Genomic DNA, 21,789 nt, shown 5'->3' on the forward strand with positions numbered 1-21,789 from the left:
CCAGCATCTGCGGGAATTAGCTGTGCGGGAGATGATTTATAGTGATTTGGACAATGCCCAGACACCTCAAGACCCCGATGAAGTCCAGTGCACAACATCCATGTGGCGTAGATTTGTGCGGAGTGCACCACCAGCACATGCCAGTACCCTGGCATCAATTAACTGGGATGAGGGGAGGGGACCAACATTGTATGATATGTCCTGCCAGCTTCAAAAATATGAAGACAATCTCTCTGCTCCGCTACAGTCCAGTGTCTCAGCTGTGGAGAAACTGTCTAAAGGACTTGACAAGCTCGTGGAACGAGTGGAACGAGCATATTCCCCCTCATTTAGACAGAGTGATACTTCAGCCACTAAGAATCAGCATTCGCGCGCTCAAGAGAGAGAGTACCCAAGACGTACACCACGTGGCACCTTGTGGTTTTTTCTGCGTGACCATGGGGAAGATATGAGGAAATGGGATGGTGTACCTACTTCAACCCTAGCTGCTCGGGTACGTGAACTGAAAGGAAATACAGCAGCAAGAAGAGGGGTTCCTAAGAGAAATGCTGCTCCAGTTTCCATGGGGCAGTACCCCAGAGGCAGTAGAAGAGCTGATGTTATTCTTGACCCTGATGAAGAGACCTCTACCTCTCATTTGCAAGAATTAAGTGGCAGACGCTCCAGCCAGGACTAGAGGGGCCCTGCCTCTGGCCAGGTAGAGGAGAGGGATAACCGGATTTATTGGACTGTGTGGATCCGATGGCCTGGAACATCAGAACCACAAGAATACAAAGCTTTAGTGGACACTGGCGCACAATGTACCATAATGCCATCAGGCTACCAAGGGACAGAACTCACCTGTATCTCCGGAGTGACAGGGGGATCCCAACAACTATCTGTACTGGAAGCTGAAGTGAGTCTAACTGGGAATGAGTGGCAAAAGCATCCCATTGTGACTGGCCCAGAGGCTCCATGTATCCTTGGCATAGACTATCTCAAGAGAGGGTACTTCAAGGATCCAAAAGGATACCGGTGGGCTTTTGGCATAGCTGCTTTGAGCACAGAAAAGATTAGGCAGCTGTCTACCTTGCCTGGCCTTTCAGAAGACCCTTCTGTTGTAGGATTGCTGAAGGTTGAAGAACAACAGGTACCAATTGCTACTACAACGGTGCACCGACGGCAATATCGCACCAACCGAGACTCCCTGATTCCCATCCATGAGTTGATTCACCGACTGGAGAGTCAGGGAGTAATCAGCAAGACTCGCTCACCCTTTAATAGTCCTATATGGCCAGTACGAAAGTCTAATGGCGAGTGGAGGCTAACAGTGGACTACCGCGGCCTGAATGAAGTCACGCCACCACTGAGTGCTGCAGTGCCGGACATGCTGGAACTTCAGTACGAACTAGAGTCAAAGGCAGCCAAGTGGTATGCCACAATTGATATTGCTAATGCATTTTTCTCCATCCCTTTGGCAGCAGCATGTAGGCCGCAGTTTGCTTTCACTTGGAGGGGCATCCAATACACCTGGAATCGGCTGCCCCAGGGGTGGAAACACAGCCCTACCATTTGCCATGGACTGATCCAGTCTGCACTGGAGCAAGGGGGAGCCCCTGAGCACCTTCAGTACATTGACGACATCCTCGTGTGGGGCAACACAGCAGAAGAAGTTTTCGAGAAAGGGAAGAAAATAATCCAAATTCTCCTGAAAGCTGGTTTTGCCATTAAACAGAGCAAGGTCAAGGGGCCTGCACAGGAAATCCAGTTCTTGGGGGTAAAATGGCAGGATGGACGTCGCCATATTCCAATGGATGTGATCAATAAAATAACAGCAATGTCTCCGCCAACTAGCAAAAAAGAAACGCAAGCTTTCCTAGGCCTCGTGGGATTCTGGAGAATGCATGTGCCAGGCTATAGTCAGCTTGTGAATCCTCTATATCGAGTGACTCGAAAGAGAAACTATTTCGAGTGGGGCCCTGAGCAACAACAGGCATTTGAACAAATCAAACAAGAAATAGCTCGTGCAGTAGCCCTTGGGCCTGTCCGTACTGGACCAGCTGTGCAAAATATACTGTACACTGCAGCGGGGGAGCATGGCCTCACCTGGAGCCTTTGGCAGAAAACCCCAGAAGAAACTCGAGGCCGACCTCTGGGCTTCTGGAGTCGGGGCTATCGAGGATCAGAAGCCAATTACACCCCAACTGAAAAAGAAATACTCACAGCATATGAGGGTGTTCGAGCTGCTTCAGAAGTTGTGGGTACAGAGGCACAGCTCCTCTTGGCACCACGGCTACCTGTGTTACATTGGATGTTCAAAGAGAAAATTCCCACTACACACCATGCAACTGATGCTACATGGAGTAAGTGGATAGCACTAATTACACAGCGGGCTCGAATGGGAAAACCCAATCGCCCAGGAATCCTGGAAGAGATTATGGACTGGCCGGAAGGTAGAGATTTCGGAGTACCAACAGAAGAGGTAACCCGTGCTGAAGAGGCACCACCATACAATGAGTTGCCAGAGGACAGAAAGCAGTATGCGTTGTTTACTGACGGATCCTGCCGTGTGATAGGGAGTCATCGGAAATGGAAAGCTGCTGTGTGGAATCCCATACGACGAGTTGCGGAGGCCATGGAAGGGGAAGGTGAGTCGAGTCAGTATGCAGAAGTAAAAGCCATACAACTAGCCCTAGATATCGCCGAAAGAGAAAATTGGCCAGTATTGTATCTTTATACTGACTCATGGATGGTGGCAAATGCTCTGTGGGGGTGGCTGCAGCAATGGAAAGAGAGCAACTGGCAGCGCAGAGGTAAACCTATCTGGGCTGCTACCCTGTGGCAAGATATTGCTGCCCGGGTAGGAAACCTGGATGTTAAAGTACGTCATGTAGATGCCCACATGCCCAAGAGTCGCGCTACTGTAGAACATCGGAACAACGAAGAAGTGGATCGAGCTTCGAAAATTGAAGTGGCTCAGGTGGACCTAGACTGGGAACGTAAGGGTGAGCTGTTTGTAGCTCGATGGGCCCATGAAACATCAGGACATCTGGGGAGGGATGCCACTTACAGATGGGCTCGTGATCGAGGGGTGGACTTGACCATTGAAGCCATCACACAGGTTACCCATGAGTGTGAGACCTGTGCTGCAATCAAGAAAGCCATGAAGGTAAAATCTCCCTGGAACAGGGGGAGATGGCTAGGGTTTCAATATGGTGAGGCCTGGCAAATTGACTATATTGGACCACTTCCAAAAACCCGCCAAGGCAAACGGTACATACTTACCATGGTAGAAGCAACTACTGGGTGGTTGGAAACATACCCTGTAAACCATGCCACGGCCCGAAATACTATCTTGGGCCTGGAAAGACAAGTATTGTGGCGTCATGGTACACCAGAGAGAATTGAGTCTGACAATGGGACTCATTTCCGAAACAATCTTGTTACCTCCTGGGCAAAGAGGCATGGTATTGAGTGGGTATACCACATCCCTTATCACCCACAAGCCTCTGGGAAGGTTGAGAGGTACAATGGACTGTTAAAGACTATGTTACGAGCATTAGGTGCTGGGACATGGAAACAATGGGACACAAATCTACCAGAAGCCACTTGGCTAGTTAACAATAGGGGGTCTGACAGCCGTGCTGGTCCTGCCGAAACAAAACCCCTACACACTGTGAAAGGAGCTAAAGTTCCCGTAGTGCATGTAGGAAGGTGGATGGGGAAGGCAGTGTGGGTTGCTCCTGCCTCGGGAAAAGGCAAACCCACTCGTGGGATTGTCTTCGCCCAAGGACCAGGGTATACCTGGTGGGTCATGCAAAGGAATGGGGATATCAAGTGTGTGCCTCAAGGAGATTTGACACTGAGAGAAAACTAATCTGTAATCTAAGTTATATGTTGTAGGAAGATGCTGTAGGATCAACGACAGGTCAACGTTGCAAGGAGCCGGGCAGTGCAACAAGAACTTGAGCTAAGCTGGTGCTCGCGTCCAGACATCCAACTCCACCTGCCTTGAGTGGCCACTTTGGCAGATGAAGACCTAATCATCAACAGTTCTTATGAACGTTTTCCAAGAAAGACCTATGGAATGAGAAGATACACCTGCCTATTAATCTTGTCCTATTAAATCCTTGTCCTGTTAAAGGACAAGGAATAATGATGAGGATGCTTGTATGCTAAAGTATGGGGATCTGAGTGTGACACAAATGTTATGGAATAAGGGGTGGAGGTTGTATTGGGTCTGGCTGGAATGTTAACTTTCCCGGCAGCAGCCCATACAGTGCCGTACTCTGTACTTGTAGCTGGAACAGCAGTGTTATCACACCAGTGTTGTGTCTGCTGCTGAGCAGCAGTGGCACAGTATTAGGCCTTTCTCTAACCCTCCTAGGGGGTGGGCAAAAGGTGAGGAGAGAAACATCACTAGGGCAGCTGGCCTAAACCAATCAAAGGGATATTCCATACCATGTGATGTCACACTCAGCAATAAAAGGTGGAAACAGGAAGAAGAGGGGAGGGGTGGGCTCTCGTTTGGAAGACGTCGGTCCTCCTCTCGAACACCGGCTGCGTGCGTTGAGGCCTTGCTTCAAGGACGTGGTCAATCATCGCTCATTTGTGGGAAGTAGAGAGTAATTTCTTTCCTCTGCACTTCCATATAGCCTTCATTTATTTTGTTTGTTTGTTTTCCTCCCTTCTTTTTATTTTCCTTTTTTTTTTCCCCTCCCTTTCCCCTTTCCCTTTTTATTTTCCCCTTAGTTAAATTGTTAGTTTATGGTAGTCTTTATTTAACTATTATAATTATTTCCCTTTAATTAAATTATCCTTATCTCAACCCGTGAGTTGTTCTTCGCTTTACTTCTCCCCCTCCTCATCTAAAGGAGGGGGAGTGAGAGAGCGGTTGTGGGGTTTAGCTGCCCAGTACGGTAAAACCACCACACAGCTCCAGCAAATTTTATTTTACTTCAATGTGCACTGATAGCAGTTCCCCTGTCGGGAATCCTGTGGGAATTGAACAGAGCACTTTAGAGGAAAAAGCAGCTGTAAGGAATACCAAATGATTAGAGGAGAAACAGCAGGAGTGGCATAGTGCTCTTCCAGGTCCATACGTATTTTCATAAATAAAACGGAGTTTGGAAAGTCTTCAAAGCACCCTGTGCATTGAAAGTAAATGATTTAGTTTCTTTATTCTCCTTTTGCAGAAAGGCAAAGAGGCAGAGAGGCAAATGGCAAGGTGTTCACCACACCCACACTTAGAGTTTTCCCTTTCTTATTCAGAGGCCTCAGCTTAAGACATCAGGGTCAAATCTGGCTAGCTGTGCTTGGTCATGGCAGGCTACTGCATAATGGCACACAGAGCAGCTGAAGTGACATTAAATACTTAGCAGTAAATCCATCTACAAGGAGACAGACCTTGTCACCAAAAGAGGTAGAGAGCACAGATCAGGCTGAATCGTGGCTGAGCACAAGATGCTAATTTATACACAAGCTCCAAGTCCCTGGTAATCCAGAAACTTTGTCCTAACTTTAAGCCATGACAAAGAAAAGGCAAAAAACTTGCCCAGTGCCCCACAGTAAATCTATGTCAGATGCAGGTCACAGCTCCCCTTTTTCAGTCTTCTGATAGCTTGCATGCACTGAGACTGCAACAGGTCTTTTGCAAGGAAAAATTCTTCGACAGAAGAAATAAGATAGAAGAATCTGGTACTGTTACTTGTTTGGCACATAGATTAAAAAATAATGCAGACATTTAAGTTCACAAGACACGTTCTGACTAAGCTGCCTTCCTGAGCTTTGAGACTTTTACTCAGGTATTATAAATAATAATAATAAATTACGATTAAAAAGTGCTAGTATGCTTTTTATTTCTAATAGAGGTGGCACAACTTGCAGCCAAAAGACTTCAGAGCAGTCCTCTGCAACGGGACTGAGCAGGAGGTGAGAGAGAAGCCCTGCCAGCTTCCATTCAGATGCGCACGTGGATCCATCTCCACCTCCCTGCAAGCACTCCAGCTGCTCATGGGTGTCCATAAAGAGATGAAGAGAGAATGACAGCCCAAACTGTGACTGGGGAGGGCAAGGGGAAGCTGGACTGGCATTTCGGCCCTCATCTGAGGTCTGGGTTGCTAAATCTAGGGTGTAATATTGGCTGCTGGGCCACAGAGAGAGGAGTTGCTGGGGTTGAGTGGCCTGGGCTCATGGTTTTGTTTCTCTGACCTTGCCCCTGGCGGCACAGCGCTGACCTGGGGAAGATCAGTGTTCTAGGAGCTTGCAGATCTGGAGCTGTGCACAAGATGCTCGCTCCTTGTTTTCCTGTGACAGACTTCATGAGAAGTCTCAGCACCATTTCAAAGTGTGCGGGAAACACTTGTATGAATTACATCCTGGGAAGGAGTTAGATTTTCTTTGTTACCCTTGAGCAAAAACTGTGCATGCTGAAGGAGTTTGCTTTGAAAACCCTCTGCATTTTTGTATTTATTTAACACTGATGCCAGAAAGACAAAGACAAAGAGACACGCCTGACACAGACGGGAACACGGTTGGATTCGTCTGTGGTTCGGGACCAGACCCTAAGAAACCTCTGTCTTGTCCTCAGTGGAGTCAGAAACATTTCATCCTCTGCACTTCTTGCCAGCTTTTCCTCACATCAGAGAAATAAAGCTGTCAGTCAAGATCTTTTTCTTCAGAGATTTCCACACCAGCAGCATGTAATAGAAGAGTACCATAATAAGCCATCCAGCCGTGATGATCCTGATGACTGATATATCACTGCCATTTTACTTTGTCGGTGGCATGGTGCAAAGCAGGAGGTATCTTATCTTAATCTGCTTCCAGTGCCGATCAGATGACTAAGTATTCTGTCAGAGAAGCAAAAGGCAAGAACACATGTTGGAGAAATATTGCCGAGCACTCATGATATTTGCCTCAGGAACTGTACTCCAGTAATTATAGCCCTAAAATCAAAGAGGAGATATGTCCCAGGAGAGATGTGTCTACTCCAAATTAAGCAGTAGCAACCCCTCACGATTGCCTGCTTGCAGAGAGCTGCTGCTGAACAACCTCCAACCAAAGAGCAACTCATGGAGCCTCCTCGATGAGCAATCAGAAACCAGAAATGCATTGGGAAAAAAATAGGAAAAAAAAAAAAAAAAAGGTTTTGCTTGCGGACAAAACTCTTATAAGAAGTTTATAGTTGTGGTTTCAGAGTTTCATTTTACTTTGACTTCAGTTTCAGGGTTGGTTTTTTGTGTGTTTTTGTTTAAATGCATCACTTTTTGCTGTTACTGTGTTTCATTCTCTCCAATGATTCATCTAGCTCTGGGGCATTTATTGAAATTCGTGATACAAAATCCAAGGGAAATTAACCTCACTTTAAACTTTGCAAGGATGGCTACCTAGTCCGAGTAAAGCCTCTTGCACTTTTCTTCAGCTGAAATTTCCTCTGCAGGTCCTGAGAAGCAGTTCAGAGAAAAACGTCCAGGTTACTGCAGCATTACAGCAATGCCCGTGGCTGATCCTGGCTTTTCTGCTGAAGGTGTCAGCTCTGATGTTCATTTGTCTCCCTTGGCGCTGCCTGCAAACCTCACGCTGTAGCAGTACTTGGACAAAAAGGACAGTATTTCAATAATGCTTGGAAAGCCGAACTGATTCAGTGTGACTGAGATGCCTCAGACAGACAAGTATATGTCCATTTCACAGCAATTCATGTGGGTGATACCCTAAAGGGGTCAGTAGTACCGCAATAAGATGTTTAAGGCTCCACATTCAGACAAGCTTGAAAGCACTGCTCCGGGACCCACTCCTTTGTAGGAAACCTGCTAGAAATAAACACTTTTTGAAACCTAACCAAAGAGATGGGTTTCATTCATTTTTCTCTCTGTCTAGGGTTATGTGGTAATAAGAAACAACACATTCAGAAAAGTAAATCGAACCATTTCTGTAAAAAGAAAGCTTTATTAGGAAACACCTTGAAAATTATGGATCCCTCACACTCTGAAAGTTAGGCAGCAGGAAAGATATTAAAGTATAAGATAATGAAATATTGCAGCTACACTTTCATCAGCCTTTCCGGAAATGTTTCCTCTTGGTACCTGAGTTGCAAGGAGACCTTTTTACCATTGCACAGGGTCCGAACCGGGAGCACCGCTGGGATTTCAGCCCCAGCCCGTGCTGGGACTTTGGCTGGGGAAGGATGCAGAAGAGGGCTGCTCGCTCCCTCTCTCTGCCATTGATCCGCTTCTTTACAAAGAAAGTACACAAGCTGTTTTCAGCTGAGATAACGCCTAGAGGCAGCATCCCGACTCGGAAATTCCTGCCTTCCTTCCCTATCCGTCCCGGGGGGGCACTCTGCTTTTGCCTTCCACCTGAGACCCCGCAGCCGTGCCGGGAGCCGGGCTCTCACCCGACAGAGCGGCCGGGGGCTGCCGCATCCCCTTACCATCCCCTGACCATCCCTTGAGCATCCCTTTGCCATCCCCTCGCCGCCCCCTCGCCGCCGGGGACCAGGCGGCAGCCCCGCCGCAGCATCCCTCGGGGCGCGGGGCAGGGCAGGGCAGGGCAGGAGGGGAAGGGCAGGGCAAAGCAGGCGGGGAAGGGCTCCTTTCCCCCCCGGGGGGGGCTTCCTCGGGGCGGGGGCCTCCGCTGCCCTCCCCTCTGCGGGGCTGCGGCCGCCTCCGTGCCAACCCCGCCGGGCCCCCCCCGGCCCCGTCCCCGTTCCCCCCCCCGGGGCCAAGGGAAGCGCCGAGGGACCCCGCAGCCCGGGGGCAGCCCCGGGGGTCTCGGGGGGAGCAGAGCTCTAGGATCGAGGCGTGCGAGGAGGGGCGAGCCCAGCCCAGGCTCCGCGAAACGGGGCCGGAGCCGCCGCTTCTCCACCCAGCGCTGAGCCGGGGGAAAAGGGCCGGGGGATTTCAGCAGGGAAAAAAAAAAAAAAAAAAAAGCAAAACGCTCCGAAACCTCTCCGCAAGTTCCAGCAGCTGCCAGAGCAGCTTTGGGTTTGCTCCGCTGCGTGAGCGTGGTCGGGAGGAGTGCCAGCGAATACCCCAAAGTCTGCCCCAAAACCCCGGAGAGCCGCGGCGGAGACTTGGGGTGCTGTGGATCTATTGGGCACAAAGTCCTGCACTGCTGCTGGAGACATCCTATGGCTTGAAGGTAAGAGAAGTGCTGATGCTTTTCTGCAAGGAATACAAGCGTTGGGAACATGCCGGGAATGTGATAGCGAGAACAGCAGATGTTGTAACCGCCACTGCCTAGCAGGGTAAATAAAGACAAGCAAAAAAAGAAAACACTTCTCATTGTACCGTCTGGTCTATTGAGGCTGTTTGCTTTTAAACAGACTAGGTGAAAGCAAGTTGTGAAATGAAAACCATACAGAGTATCTTGGTTATTTTTTTCTTCTAAAACACTAACTGCAAAGCAGCGAACAGTTGTTTTAAATACTAAAGATGCGCTTAAGGATGCTGAGAAATTGGGGTTGTTTGTAGAAGTTTGATGCTGAGTGTTGCTCTCACGTACACACAGTGCAAATAAAGTGACAGGGAAAACTGTAGGAGGAGGACGCGTAGAAGGAATATAGTGTAGGTCCATTTCCCCAAAACAGTGAGATTGTTCAGATACAGTGTGTGAGGAAAAACATTCTTGTGACACTTATTTTTTTACGTAAAGCAAAGCTTCAGTCCTTTCTCTGCTTCCCAGCACCAGTGTTGATGTGGAGCTATCTTTCCCAGTGAAGCACGGCAGACCCGTGCCTATCACCCTTTCCAGTAAAAGCCCCGAAAGGCAGGCTGTCAGAAATTCTCCTTTAAATACTGGGAAGAGATTTTCTGCGAGGTTTGGAATAACGTCTGTGGCATGAAGGAAGCCCGAATTGTTCCTGTTTCTATCTTAATATTTGCCGTTGTCCTTCAGCTACAAGTTGCATTTGCCTTTTTGCAAACGGCGTAAAGCAGGCAGCTGGGGCAGGGAGGCAGACAGAAGGGTTGTTTTGGGTCAGCACCGTATTGTAGTGAGCACTGAAGTATTTTGGTTGCAAGTTGTTGACTGTAGGTGGTTTCTACACAGATCGCACATCCTCACATGTTAATTGTCAAGTCTCCTCAGCCTGACTTACGCACATGCAGAGCCTGGAGCCACAGAGCTAGCAGCATGTGGAGCATGAATCACTGCTCTGCAAGTAGGGTTTGGAGTCAAAAAGAAAAAAATAACTTTATTGTTTTATAAATAACCAGCTACGAAATTATGATATAACTCATCAAAGAGATTGCACAGACAATTCACTGCAAAATAACATAGGTTACAATTCTCTCATGTTCAGTGTTTCATTTACTTGTTCCTCTTTAACCACACAATGGTGTTCAGAATTCACGTCTTAAATTAAGTAAAAGCCTGTGTGTTTTTTGTAGCAATTTAGAAAAAAAAAAAAAAAAAGTCTATTGACGATATTACTAAATCCATCAGAGGAGTGTAAAGAGCCCCAACAAAGAAATCTGAATAGCACAAACTCTGTAGTTTTTGTGTATTTTTTCTCCTTTTATCTTCTTTTTCATGCTGCATAAATTCTGCTCCTTTAGAACCTTTATTCTTTATGTGCCATCCTTCTGAGCAGAGTTGCTGTGAAAGTATTTCCACTGATCTGTGTAGTCTGTGATTTCCTGCTGCTTGCATGGGCAGCGGATGGCATGGCAGGCAAACGTGGTGCATAGAGGAAGAAAGAAGGGAGGACTCTACCCCTACAAATGGCAAAACTGGAAGGAATAACCATATATCAACAGATCCTACCGGTATGAGTTTGGACACTGCCTTTCCCCTTAATATTTATAAAGGTAGCTGTAGAGCCACAATCAGCTGATATAAATGATTTGCCTTACGTGATGTGTCACATAGCATGGCAGGAGTTGGACTTGATGATCCCTTCCAACTCTGGATATTCCGTGGCATTCATAAGGCAGAAGTGCATGTTTCAGACCTAGAGGGAACTACGTGAACCTCCGGAAAGAAGGTGAGGCTGGGTTAATAGTACAGGTCAACTTGTAGCAAACATGGATCATATCTGGAAGCAAACGGCTTCCTTTTTCCTATGCATTTTCCTTCTGTGTCACTCCCATACTCTGCCTGAAAGCTTAGGTCACGATTAGATAGGTGGTCACCCAGTGCCTGTCCTGGCACTGCTGCACAGCCCCATCCCAAATCCTCACCCTGTCCCAAATCCTCGGGCAGCCCACTGACGTGGGAAGGTTCCATCCCTGCAAACGTGCACAGGGAAGGTGATTTCCTTCATGTGCTCCACCCGTGAGGGGATCACAGCTGGCCGTCCGCTCACTCTGCATGCACTGCATGCCTGGCAGCCGGCACGGAGATTGCACGTGAATCCTTCCCAGCTTGGCTGAAGCAGGAGACACCTGCCTGGCAAAGACACTCAGCACTTCCCTTCATGGCACTTCATTGCGGGTTTGCTGTATTCCTCCTCACACCCTCGCAGGGCAGCAGACTCAGGTTGCTCCTGCCATTACCAAAGGCACCGGTCAGTAGATAACCCCAGCGATCAGCGGGCTGCTAAACGCAACTGCAAGGGAACAGCAGCGTCCTGCAGTCAGGTTGAAAGGGCTGAGCAGTGGCACAGGCTGCAATGAGCAGAAAGGCCCTGCACGTAGCTACCATTTCCTGTGCATTCTTCTAAAATCACACCTTTGTATTAAAACAACCAAAATCCAACGCTCTGTTTACTTAAACTTTGGGATTCAAATTTGCTTTTAAAGAGTTTATATTGCCTATGTTTTGACATGTCTCAAAAGGCCACAGGGAATTGCTGTCTCTATGGTAAAACCTACTCTTGGAAAGGATAATTACCCTGGGTGCCCCTGTGTTCACCACTGGATTAAAAATAAATAAATAAATAAATAAATAAATAAATAAAGGGACTGCCTTATTTTAAAGGCCCTTGCTGCCAAATGGGTCACTTCAGTCCCACTGGACAGAGGAGAGCCCACACTGTGTAACAGCCCAATCACCCTGGGGTTTTAATAACCCCGAGGAGCAGGTAAGAGCTGCCTTACCCCAAGGCTTTCTCACCCTTGGCATCCGAGGTACTACACAGAATTATCTCCTGAAGCTGCTTCTGCAGGGAATAGTTCGATGGGAAACAAACAAACAAAACCAACCAAACCTTACAAAATCAATCTTCCTCCAGAAGAGAGCAGAATTTCATATTACTTGGAAACATTTGGATGTTTTTATCTCCACTGTGTGAAGGAAGCCATGCAATGCACTTCTAAGCTCTACTCTATTTCCACAAAGCTTTTGCTTGCTCATCTCTGACAACCTTTTGCTTGACTTACCCTTTTTCTCATACACTTCTCTATGTAAATCAGAATGTTTTTGACAAATCTTACATACAAATTCTCTAATAGAACAAGGAATTAAAAAAATACTTATCTTCAAAGGCACAAGTGTTTGTAGCTCTTCGGATATGAATAAGACGGATTTGGCTCATGAACCTTACAAGCACCTCATAATAACTCTTTTCCAATTTCACCCTCTGTGCACAAAGTTCTTCTGAACACAGGAAGTCTGGAAATGAGCGTTGGCTTTCTCACATGGACACAGCTGACTTTTCATAGCTAGGAGATGCAGGATGGGGAGTACGTTCATATAACATGCAATTTAGCTGTAAAGCTTCTTGCCACAGGATGCTAAATGTTCCTAAATGTTGTTGCAGTTTAAGGTGAGATGAGGCAATATCAATTCCTAGGGAAAGAAATCCACTGGTGGTTAATAAACGCATAGAGAGCACCCTTGCCTAGTGAATGCCTGCGATAGAAACTGCTGTATGATGAGAGAGTGCTTGTAAAAACACCACATCCACTTGCTTCATCCTTATGCTTTTGCCCAGTTTTTGTTAGCATTGGAGAAAAGACGCTGGATGAGATGAACTTTGTCTCATCTCTCGTTGTTATCCTTGTAAGGCTACAGGCAGAAAATACAGTAGGCTATATTTCAAATCACATGAAGGTTTGAAATGTATGGAGGAAAGATCTCTAAGGATTTGTCTGGGGTCTAATGCCGCTGTATTTTACAAAGGAAAACTTTTGGTAACTGCATTTGCTTTGGCTAATTCTTTAGGCGCGCACAAATGAGACTGATTAATTTGTGCCAGTGTTGCTAACTAGCTTCTCTGGGGAAGGGGGAGGCAATTGTTTAAGTCCTGTCAGATGCATCACTCCTTGTGCTGTTACAAAACCAACCTATATTCAATCTAAAATGGTTGCTAATAAGTATTACCTCCCCTACCAATTGTTCCACCTCAATCATGTTTTCTCTTGCTGTCCTTCACCGGGATATTTTTAGCATTATAATTTTTTTAAAGATGTGACTATGTGTTCAATTGCTTCTCTGCTGTACATCCCTCCCAATTATCTTGGTGGGTATTTTTCTCTCAGCCCCCTAGAACGGGTTTATTTCTGGTTTACTCTTCCCTGTTGGTTTCCATGTGGTTATGTGGGAGGCTGCACACTCTTTATCAAAGCAGAGAGCCGTGATTAGTCCATTCAGAAAATGTAAATGCAGCCTGATGTGTTATGTAGCACTGGAGAAAGAGAGAGAGACTGCGAGGAGCAATAAAGGCAGGCAGGCACACAGCACAGTGCCGAGCCCTGTAGGTAGGCCTGGGTGATGGGGATGACGTCCACACTTCAAATTTCTAACGGAGCTAAATAAACACCCGGCCTGTGCACTGCTGTCTGGGGAGGGCTAATCAGAGTGCAGCGCAGCCCTGCTGAACTCAGTGAAATGCGCGGTGCCTGTGCAGCCCGAGCAGTTACCATTCATTTTGATTCCCACCTCCCTTCCTGTGTGTGTTCCAGTATTTATCCCAGACTCTGTAGCCTCAGCTGTTTCTATCGGAGATGCCCCAAGAGCTGAAAACACACTTATTAGCTGATAAATACATGTATTTGATTTTACTCGCTGCTTCAGGTTGCCAACTGCTAGCGCTGTGGATGTATCAGCAAAATCAACACTATTGAGGATGTGCTGCACAATTTGCAGCTTTGTAGAAAAATGAACTCTTCACCGACATCGCAGGTTTTTGAATCATGTTCCCCGGGATGCTAGAACTGAGAAAATGTCTCGGAAAAGTTAAATGCATTACTTCATATATTACACCTTGCAAATTACTTGTCTGAACAGGTAATTGAGCTGAGCACTGGCCCCAAACTCTATTTACATTTCTCAGACAATTTGGGGATGGAACAGATTACGGTTCTGTCTGGTGCAGGCACTCTGCTGACCTCCAGTCACCTCCCTATCTGCATATTTCAGGCTTTCTTGTGTTTCTGTCACAATCCAGAGAAGTGTGATTATCTGCAGGATTGCAGAAGCCTGAAGTTAGCTGTCTCACCTTGTTATCTGCTTGCTCTGGTGGCCACTCCAGGCAAGAATACCTCTGAGGTAGAGCCTTATCTCCACGCTTGGAAATCTCGCCCTCTCCCACATCAGAGAGAGCAGGGTGCCTGCAGCCAGCTTGAGAAGCTTCGGTTACAGTGATCTTATTAATTTAAAAAACATTAAAAGTAGGAAAAAAAAAAAGGCATATATACAATTAAACAAGAACCTCCCTGGTCCCAGTAGGTGCATCATTTATAACGCATGTGGGGCCGTGGATGCTTAAAAATGTGTTTGTGGTGATACAGGAATACCTCGGCACACCCGGGCTGTGTGAACCAGCTGGCCGTGTGTAAGCTCCTTGCCTGTGCCTTTTAACGGCAAACTGACAGTAACGATTGGAAGGTTTTAATTATCTGACTAACAGGGGAATCACAAAGTCAACATCCCAATCCCCATGCTATGAAGGTTTCTGCGTGTTGTTCAGATGGGGTCGTTGTTATTCACAGAGCGTGGCTCGCGTTGGCCACGATCCATGTCTGGGGACCCCAGACCTCTGTACAGAAGCAAGAGGAGGTTATGAAGGGCTGAGGGTTACTGGTGCTCTTTTACAGCTGGCACGCTGGGAATCACAACGTACCGAGGGCTCGGCTGCCACCGACGTGGTTTCAGAAAGCTTCGAGTACACCAGGAGATGTTGCTACGCTTGGTGCAAAAGGAAATGTGCTCGTTCAGCAGCTTGGCGGGGGGGAGGCAGCACTCCAACACGGCTGATGTGGTGCCCCAGCCACGGCTCTGCTTCTGCAGGGCTGTAACAGCCAGGGCTTGCCAAAAACTTCCCGGCCAAAACCATTTCCATTGGAAGTTGATCTGAATCAACGTTTTGCAGAAAGTAATCCCTTTTCTCACAGGTTTTCTCACTTGCTTTTTTTCCCCAGTACAAATTCAGTAATATTTCCTCACCAACATTTTGTTTAGCTGCAAACGTACTGGGTTCAGAGCTTCCGACAGAGATTAATGGTCCTAAAAGGGAGGCCATCTCCATCATTAGGGTTTTACCATCACCAGTAAAGCCCAAATATCCTTTCTAAAACAGAGCCATATGCATTTCCTTTGAAAGACGCTTTACTAATGAAAAGAGACCTCCATGCGATGACGCTGTGCAATTATTCACTATGTAGGAGGATGTTTGGCTACATATGATGTCTATTCCTTTGCAATTTCCTTTGCCATCCTTCCAAGTGTTATTTTTATTTATCTGTAGATTTTTTTTCCCTTAGCGTGAAAGAAGAATCAATTAGGAAATTACAACAGCAACAGAAAACGATGTAAAAGGGATAATAATATAGTTAAGATCCTTTGGTACTTCACATTGCAATTCAGTTACATGCTGAATTTCTGATTCAGAAGGCCACAGAAACAAACACACAAAATCTCTCAGTTTATAGAAACAATAAATACATTTTAGAAAAAGAAAGGGAAAAAAAGAACATTTGGAGGAAATAATAAAGAAAAGCAGTGACTAAATATCTGCTGGAGACAGTCCAGCAATGGCCATTTCTACCAGCATTTCACCCCAAAGGTCTTTTTATGCAGATGTTCTCCACGTGCCAGGCGTGGCAGCACCTCGACCACGATGAATGTGTCTGACCTGCAGCTGAGCAAAAAATTCAAGTCAGAAACAACAACAGCAACCCATGCTTACACAGCAAGCTGTGTTACAGACGTGGGTTGATTTTTTTTTGGTTTGTTTTCTGTTTTTCCTGGAGAGAACCACTCACTCCAAGGCTGTGCAGACTGCTGCCCTGGCACGCTGCTGCTCCACATCCTCCTTCGTCTCTGCTCAATGGGAGAGGTGCAGCTTTATCACTGCATGAGATTTGCATCCTCGCTGTAGGTGTGATTTCGGACAGATGTACCGAGTTTCAGCAAAACAAATAGAGCTGAGAGGTCCCTGAGGCAAAAAGAGATGTAGAATATACGGAGGGGTGTAATGGAAGTGTTCTCATCAATTACTCCAGAGGCTCCGAGGTAAATGAAAGGAGGCCTTATCAGCAGTGGCAGCTGGGACGAGGGCTTAGAATTTGTCCAGCTCAGCATTTGGTCTGCTGGGTATGGGCAACCAGTAGTTTCCCCTCCAACCCATCCCATGTGTGTGTTCAGAACCAAATAATAAGTGCTGGTGCTTGCTCTTTGCTTCAGCCTTGCAAAACGCAGCAAAGAGGCCCCAGCTGGCAGCAGCGCGAGGCAGCAGAGGAGGCCGCTTTACATGGGCGAGGGATGGCACATTCACACCTTCCTGACTGAGGCTTTCCACTCTTCTGCCTTGTGTTTATCCGAACGAGAAAATATTTAACACTAGGAGAAAATTCACTGTTATTTCCGTACTGTTACACAACAGTTTGCAGAGAAGAATCAGACACGGGTCTGGTCGAAAACAGCAATTAAAACCTCCTATGAGCCTCACTGCAAATTATTTCTTCAGGAGGGGATGCCAAGACTGAGCTTTGATGGGAAGATGAAGGGGACAGGATGAGCATGTAGGAGAACAGGATCCTCGCAATGTTACCAGGCATTTCTGTGGGGAAGGCTACTGCCTGCTGGAGGTTTTCATTGGACTTCTCCGCTTGTTTCACCTTCAGCAAACAGGCCGTGTTTGTTCACACCATGCACACTTTGCTTTTAGTCGGCCCTGCTCCCTTATTTATAGTGTTGATGAATAAAACAGCCCCTGAAGACAGCACTGGGTTTAGCCTTGCTTTAGCTGTCACAATTACTTGTTCCAAGCACTCCATAATTAAAAACATTAGTGGTTCCTCGTAATGTTTCATCGGAAAGAGTATCTGCTCCCCCTGAGGAAGGATGGAAATATTCATGACTATCTGGAGCCCCATTAATGACGTTCTGGATTAAATGAATATGCAAAGGATATGGAAATCATAACTACAGCAGGTCCAGATTGCTGGGTACATGAATTGAACTCCTTATGGATGCTGTTTGCTCTGGATGATTTAAAAGTTTTGGATTAAGCCAAGTCCTTGCTGTCTTAGGTGGGCACCTAGGCAGTGCTTTGGTACAATGGTCACAGCCATGGGATTTTTCCAGCTGCACCCAGGGAATTGTACCAGAGGAGCTGTCAGTGCACAAATCATCCCCAGCTCTCTCCCTTCCCTCGCTTGCACGGAGGGGAGCTGGGGACGGTCCCTGGGGACCGAGGCATTTTTGCAGTGCAAACAGCAGCCGCTAAGATGTTTCCTTTCTCATCCTCCCCCGGTGTTTGTTCCGCCAATTCGGTTTACTAACTTTTCAGGGCTAAATGGCTCTTGTGTATACTGATGCCTCTTGTACATTAATGGCTCACAGCAGGGGGAGATTTCCGCAGAGGATGTGGAAACCACCAGGTAAAACCTCCCAGAGTGGCTGTTCAGTGTGCCGAGAGCCAGAGGAGCACTGGCAGAAGCCTCCACCTCGGTGGGCTTGCAGGAAGAGGCCTTGAGATCTGCAGCCAGCATGGCTTTAAAACCAGCACTCATGTGGCCAAGCTCCTGCGAGCAGCTCTGTCAACAGCGGCTGCTCCGAGCTGGCCTCCTGAGCTACCCCACTGCCTCAAATCACTTGGGGAATCAAGCATCTCTTGGACTTGGAGAGCACAAGGAGGTGGCTGTGCCCTCCCATTACCAAATTCCGCTCAACATGGAAGCACTTGACACTTGGTGTAACCCCCTGTGCTCTCATGCAGCTTGTTTGACACCAGGCAAATGGTTCATAATAGTCAGAAAAACGCACCCCCACCACAGACAACAGCCTCCCCTCCTCCTAACCCTGCTCAGTGCAGCCAGGGGAGCATCGCCCTTTAGGAAAGCATTGAAATCAAGCTAGTGAGAGGTTCAATAAGACATTTAATTTCTTTGGCCATGCTTGAAATCCCATCCTGAGACACCGGTGGGATGAAGGACGGTGTCTCTCCACCCCTCTGCCTCCATGAGAGGCTGGGACCGCGGACGCTGGGTGCTGCAGCAGGGCACAGGGCAGTGCTTGGCTCCCAGGATCCCAGTGAGGGAGCCAGGCAGGGGCACCTCCGGCATCTTACGGGGCTGTCTGATTGCGAATGACACTCCCTGTCACATTGCATCTCCAGGAGCTCAGCCAAAAGCTGGGGGAAAGGCGCCTGGGTCCTCTGGAGCCTGCCTCGCCGCTGCGTGTGCCAGCAGGAGGGGCTGTCCTTGGGTGCCCCGGGGACAGGAGGGGTGGCAGCGAGGTGTCGCTGCCTCAGCATCACAGCCAGGCACAGCAAGTCCCTTCCCCTGCCTCTGCAGGGTGAGGGACTCCAGGGAGAGGGTCCCGATGCTGGTATCTCTCTGCAGGCTCACTCTCTGTACAGTTTATGTGCTTTCTTTCTTTCTTCCTTTTTTTTTTTTTTTTTTTTTTTTTTTTTTTTTTCAATCAATGCCCTGGCACTCCCAGGCGAGTTTTATTTTAAATATTGCATGTAGCTCTTTCTCTCCCTCCCTTACATGTCTGCTCGAGATCCAAGTACATATGCTATTTCTGCTCCACAAGCTGGGGGCCAAATGCATTTGAAATAATGACAAAGCTCCCAGTGGGAAGGAAATCATGCCTAGTAGCAATAATTCTTCTAGGAATGCGTGCTGCTATATCCCAACAAGTAGCAGCAAATAAGATCCCTGCCTCCATGGGCTGGCTGAACAGAACGAGGAGGGGGACATGATAATGCCACAGCATTATTGCTGCACGTATATTGCTCGTAAGAAAGGGAATGTGCTGCTTTGCACGTCTGGAAGATGTTCAGGAAGGCTGGATCGAGATGATCGGACAAATGCGTGCCACGGAACAGCCGTGGTGCAGAGCAGGAGCCACAGCATCCCTCCCAGCCCTTCCCAGCACTACTGTGAGGGCAGCAGAGGCCGGTGTGCTGAGGATCCAGCCCCGTTCCTGGGGGCTGAGAGCCTGCTGTGTGCCAGGAGATGTGACAGGACAGGTCCAGCCTGGATCTGCCTCCTGCTTCCACTTACATTTTGCTTGCACAGCTGAGCAAGGTGGGTGCTGGAAGTCAGGGTTTAAGCTGATTTAGGTGCAGCTGATTTGGGTCAGGGATTAACTGATTAAAGGTCGTTAGGATGTGAAATTTGAGAAGCACTGGCTGATGTGGGAGGAACACACTGAGCCTCCTCGCCTCCCCTGTGCTGGTTGTGGCTGCCCTTTGTGCCCGCTTGGAAGGAAGGACGGGGCAGAAATTCATCTCAGGGACCCCAAAGGTTGAGACACGGGGAAATGGCACAGAGAGGAAGATGGAGTCACGGGATCTGCTGTGTGATTGACACAGCTGCCTCGAGCCTGCACAAAGAGTCTATTAAAAGGGGCTTCGTGGAAACTATTAGTCACGTACAGTTCAGGGCAAACACCCACAAAATCTTGGAAAAAGGGAAAGGAAAGGAAGGGAAGGGAAGGGTTCCCCTTTCCTTTGGAATTTGCTTCTTTTGGCAAACAGTTTTGCAAACAAGCTTAGTGACAAGAGTGGCAATGAAAAGAGCAGATGTTAAATGAATGTTAGGTGGCATAAGTGGAAGGCAAATATTTGATCTCCTCAATCTGAATTATTATTATTTACTTTTAATAAAGTGTGGCTGAAGGCCTCGGTGCTGAACCATCCTTGTGCTAGGTGCTGCATAAACACAGGCAGCCTGACTGCAGGGAAAAATTGTTTATTCAACCGAGGAGTTAACACAATCTACTTCTGCAATCAAATTAAGTTATACTCTTCAAATACCAAGCATCAAAATGTGGAGTGTACGTTAAACAGGCAGAACCAAGTAATTTTTAAAATCCTTCACCATTTGCCACATTTTAACCAGGACTTAAATAAACATTTTGTTCACATTTCAACCACCTCTGTAGATAACTCCTGCAGATGGGAGAGAGGAGATTCATCCTTTTCATTTCCTCAGAAATAATGCAATTAGCTCTACCAATGATTAAGGGTTATTTGCAGACAGTGGAGGATGATCTCAAATGTCTAACAAAATCTAAAAGGATCACCAGCATCACAGGGCTGGGAGGTGATTAGATTAGTCAGAGTCTCTAGTCAGAGATATAGAATTGGTATACGTATAAAAGAATTAGGGAAAAATGGCCTTTTGTACAAAACAGGATGTTAGGTCTGTACTAATGCAATCATTAATTGGGACCGATGTCTTTCTAGTCAGAAGAGCTGTCGCTGACAGCAGCGATCTCCTTGTGAGAACACTGGAGCGAAGCGATGTGCGATGCCCACCCTATTAATTCACAGCCTTATCTGTGGCTGCTGCGGACTTGGTTAGATCCCGCAGCACAAGACCTGGTGGTTCCCACAATTAGCTTTTGGGTGTGCCTGGCAGAAGACTTTGGAAGGGGTCTTTGTTTTTAGGAAGGGAATCGTTCAGCCTTGAAACTGCAAATCGAGGTCTGTGCAGTGTCTGCCTGGGTGTCCAGAACCGAGCGCACATACAAGTGATTTAAATCCTTGTCTGCCCATCCTTTCCACCAAGCTGAGAAGTGTTCAAGAAGTGGGCTGTGTTTGGAGCAGCTCCAGCCTGCAAAATTCTTCATCTGCCAAATGCTCAGAGGATTAAAGCTCGCCCTGTACCCACGGCTTCTTCCAGAGTAACAGGAATCAATGGCTCTGCCCCAGCAGCCTGCCAGGCGGGAGCCAAACCTCTCCCAAATTACGTGGGTAAAGGCAGGGATGGGGTTTTCTGGAAGGAGATGATTGCTGGAGGAAGCTATTTATATGTGCTTCCACTTTGGAAGGAAATCTACTGATTTGCAATGTAAAGTGCCCTTCTGCATCCGAGATGCCTGTGAACTGCCAGGCCTGCCTACAGGAGGGCCAGCAGCAGCGGCTGCCGGGGAGCTGGAGCAGCCACTGCCAGGCTGGGGAACCTCCCCGGGGCAGGAACAGCTCGGGATTTACCATATCGTGATAGAGGATCAAATCCCTAGAAATACTCAAAGAATATGTTCCAAATCTGGATAACCAAACCATCTTGAGTTGAAGCTTTTCAAAGAAAAGAGTGTGATTGAACTAAAATTTCAGAGCAGGCACTTATTTTATGTTCCTTAAGTTTTATTTTATTTTTCATTTTAATGTGAGAAGTGACAGGTTTGAAGTCTTGATGTGTTCTGAAAACCTCATTGATTCAAAAAAAATACACAACTTTTTCTTGCTAACATTATTTTTGATTTTAACTTAAAAATGGTAAACTTGGAAAATTCCAAGTTAGTTCTGGTAAACACCTTTGAGAAGCTGCGGGTCTCGAATGAACAGAGGGCCTTTTTGGAAACAAAATCTGCATTTTGTTGGCAGAAAGACATGCTAAGGCAAGGTGTATGTGCAGTTCCTCTGCTCTGGGGAGAATATCACCAAATTCCTCCCTTTCACTAGAT

The 21,789-nt window shown here is 47.2% G+C and overlaps 1 protein-coding gene across 1 annotated transcript in view; it reads left to right on the top strand.

Annotated features, from left to right (window-relative positions):
- Window positions 1–8,594: 8,594 nt before the first annotated feature.
- DRD2 (dopamine receptor D2) overlaps window positions 8,595–21,789 on the top strand; it is a 30,384-nt gene continuing 17,189 nt past the window's right edge. Inside the window, exon 1 of the mRNA XM_013109686.5 lies at window positions 8,595–9,120. The gene's annotated coding sequence lies outside the window, so the exon portion shown is untranslated. The remainder of the gene's footprint in view (window positions 9,121–21,789) is intronic.

This window comes from Anas platyrhynchos, chromosome 25, assembly GCF_047663525.1.
Source record: "Anas platyrhynchos isolate ZD024472 breed Pekin duck chromosome 25, IASCAAS_PekinDuck_T2T, whole genome shotgun sequence".
Lineage (NCBI taxonomy): Eukaryota > Metazoa > Chordata > Aves > Anseriformes > Anatidae > Anas > Anas platyrhynchos.